Source organism: Alosa sapidissima, chromosome 22 (genome assembly GCF_018492685.1).
Source record: "Alosa sapidissima isolate fAloSap1 chromosome 22, fAloSap1.pri, whole genome shotgun sequence".
Lineage (NCBI taxonomy): Eukaryota > Metazoa > Chordata > Actinopteri > Clupeiformes > Clupeidae > Alosa > Alosa sapidissima.
In genome coordinates, this window is record NC_055978.1 from 10144494 (window position 1) to 10148287 (window position 3794).

General features: G+C 43.3%; 1 protein-coding gene across 1 annotated transcript in view; it reads right to left on the bottom strand.

The window, feature by feature from the left end:
• Positions 1 to 2871: 2871 nt before the first annotated feature.
• taf3 (TAF3 RNA polymerase II, TATA box binding protein (TBP)-associated facto) overlaps positions 2872 to 3794 on the bottom strand; it is a 66774-nt gene continuing 65851 nt past the window's right edge. The window contains exon 7 of the mRNA XM_042078703.1: positions 2872 to 3794. This exon is cut by the window's right edge and continues 165 nt beyond it. The gene's annotated coding sequence lies outside the window, so the exon portion shown is untranslated.

The window sequence follows — 3794 nt, forward strand, 5'->3', positions numbered from 1 at the left end:
CAATAAAGACCTCAGAGTATATAGAATAGTCTATTATGAATTTCATAGCCCGGCAGGGGGCGTGCGGCCTTTTGAAAGAGTTTGATTATAATGTAGCTATTAATGTCCGCATCCACGAGCCACCACGGCTCCCGCATATGGATACCGCCGCCGCGCAGCCTGACAGGTAAATTGGTTCTTTTTAAACCAAAGCAGCGGTAGTTCCGCGGGCTCGTGTCTGAGGAGACATTTTGTACTCGGTTTCTGACGGCGTCTATGAAGTTCCCCCCTAGAAAAAAAAAAGAAAATGTCAACACTACGATCAGCATTGGAGAAATGTCATGGCTGGGGATTCTTCTTAAATTTGGAAATTATTAAAAATTTAACAAGACTTATAAAACAAAATTATAAATGAAACCTGACTAGGAAAAAAAAAACCCAGTAAGTAACAATACAGAGCATGTTTTTACATTCGTCCACCATCTGCAGCTTATAAAACCTCTCTACCTTCAAAATGTATAACGACCTCTTATAATGGATCTGTCATCCGTCATATAATTTCAAAATGGACTTTAAAGAATACGAAAACCAAAAAAAAAAATATATATATATATATATATATACTCAGATGAAATAGGCCTATGGATAATGAAAGCATACCTACATAAACAAACCAGAACCCATGATTACAATTAATAATACAAGAAAGAACACACAGACTCGTATGTCCACCTGCTACAGGTGAAAATAGCCGCTGAGCAGTTTACAGCTGACTGATCCGGAGGGGACCCATTTTAGGAACGGCCAGACCGAGCCACCACCTGGGTGAGTATCGGTAAAAGTGTCCTTACTGAACAAGATTACTGCAAGCACAAGGGTCTCACTGCATTGAATAGGGCTACTGGCAGTGATTATGCTGAAAGCAATTGGTACAGCCATTTAATCAAGGTTAGCAAAACAAATCACCCACCACCTCAGAATACACACACACACGCGCGCACAGCCACACACACAGACTCACAGACACGCACACACACACTCTTCTGAAAATGATGGTATACAGAGTGCATGTGAAGATTGAGTGTGTGAAAGAGAAACGGAGGGACAATAAAAAGAGTGATGATGAAAGAGAGAGAAGTAAAGCATGGAGACAGGGAGAGAGAGAGCGAGAGAGAGAGAAAGACAGAGAGAGGGGGAGAGTATCAGAGAGAAAGAGAGTCTAAAAGGGTCACTTTAAGTTCATGACCTGTTCTGATGCATTCTGACCTAATGTTAAGTCTGATGAAACAGGTGTGAGTGTGTGTGTGTGTGTGGAGCTGCAACAGGGCTCTTGGGAAACGGCTCATATCTACTGGCATGTATGCATAGAACAAGTGTGTATAATGGACTATGGTTGTAAGCACGGGTGGATAGGTGCATATATGTTGATACATGTGTGTGTGTGTGTACATTTGGAAGCTAGTATGTGTGTTTATGTGAGTTACACAAGTGTGTGAACGAGGGGAAAAAAATTAAAAGCAGGTGTGGATATATGCATACATGTAAATGTGTGTGTGTGTGTGTGTGTGTGAACACATGGAAACAGGTATGCGTGGATTACATCACGGACACAAAAGGGGGGAATTAAAAGCCATAATCTTTCCATGTGGAAAGCATTTCTCTTATCAGCCACTCCACTGGAGAGAGAGACAAAGAGAGAGAGAGAAACTCTCTCTCCAAACCGCTACCGTCTGCCTTGCCCAGGCACCCCTTTTCGCTTTGAAACAAATAGCACATAACTGCTGACCCTAGATCAGGACCGCGCGGTTCTCTTTGATTGGGCCGTTATCGGGGGGACGAGATCGGCCGCCCAGACACGGGGACGCCTCGGCCCGTCCGATATCTCCATTCCCGGGGCTGATTACCGGGAACATGACGTTAGACGTTAGGTGTGGGAGTGTGTGTGTGAGAGGAGGTCAGAGACGGTCATGACTGATGTGGGGAGAGGTCAAAGGGTGCAATGAGTATTTGCATAAGGCTCACTGACAGACCTGTATGCACACACACACACACACACAGTCAGACACTCACACTCATATGCAGACACACTCAGATAGTCACACACACAGGTGTACACACACATACACAGGTGTACACAAACACACACCTGAGACTGACGGACAAAAACGCAGGTACACAGAACAGACAATTAAGCTCAGGGACAGGACGTTCTCTTCTTCACTCCCTCTCACACACACACAATTCTGTGTTAAGCTCACTGACAAACACTGGCTGGTCACCCCACCCACCCACCCACACCCACACACACCCACACACACACAGCCCTCTGTAAGGAGCCTCCATTTGTGCCTTCCATAAACGTTATGCTACTAACAACTTCAATAATCAAATATCCTATTTCAACTTGACGCAAGTCAGTCATATACGTGAGGGGCATTAAGAAGCACACAATCCACTAATCGAGAGCACAATTAGCATCAGCTAACTTACGAATGCAGGAAGAACAAGAAAAATGATAAACGTGAGTTAAAAGTGTGAGTGAGTGATGGGTGAGTGAGTGAGTGAGTGATGGGTGAGTGAGTGAGTGTGTGTGAGTGTGTGTGAGAGTGAGTGATGGGTGAGTGAGTGTGTGAGTAGATGAGTTCTAGTGGCAGACCCCCCCCCCCCCCCCCCCCCGGTGAAGCCGCATAGAGAGATAGCATCAGCAGCAATGGCGACGCAGGCACCCCCCCCCCCCCCCCAGATCTATTTAAGAGCCGCCTCAGAGAAATAAAAACACTATTACCTTCCTAATTAAAAAGGAGACACTCGCACGCACACGAGAGGGACCGAGAGGCATCCCTCGCTTTTTAAAAAAGAAAGAGAAAAAAAAGAGAGAAAACCTTGACAATGTTTTGGGTAAAAAAAACATCTTTACTCTCCAAATGAGATGAATCAATTGAGGGGGGCCACCAAGAGAAAGTGGTCCACTTTAACAACATATCTGTAAACGGAGAAAAGGATTATCCAGACACACACCAACACACACACACACACACAATTTAACAGTGGCAGTCAATACAGAGTGAAAGTAAGACATTACAAGATTCCTCTTAAAAACATCCCGAATAAAAAAAAAAAAATGAAACTAATGAAGGTGACTAAGGTTAAAATCAGATTGTTTTTTTGTTTTCTTTTCTTTGTTTGTTTCCATGGGTTTTCTGCACAACAACAACAACAACAACTACTAAAACAGGCACAGGACATTTGCTCTCACATTCACACTCACGCACGCACACACACACGCGCACACACACACACACACACACACACACATACACACACAAAGACACACAAGATCGATGGTGGGATACAGGAATGAATGACAAAACATTTTTTCCAGCAAATTAGAGGAATGTCAAAGGCCTCTGAATGTGTGTGTGTCTCTCTGTGTGTGTGTGTGTGTGTGTGAACACACACAAAGATTGAGTTGTATTATAACAATATTCAAATAAAATCTGATTGGAAAAGATAAAAAGTGTGTGTGTGTGTGTGTGTGTGTAGAATAGAAATGAAAATGAGTTGTTTGTACAAAACAGATGATGTTTGTGAGCGTGTGAGAACATATGTTTATGTGTGAATTCTAAAATACAAACATGTGTATGATGTCTGTGCATGCATATTTACATGAGTTTGCATCTGGTGTATAGGCATGTAGCTTTAATCCATGTACGTATGGTGTGTGTGTGTGTGTGTGTGTGTGTGTGTGTGATTATAAGATGTTTGGTGTATGCGTACTTGAGATGTGTGTGTATCAGCACAGGTGTTGTACAGGT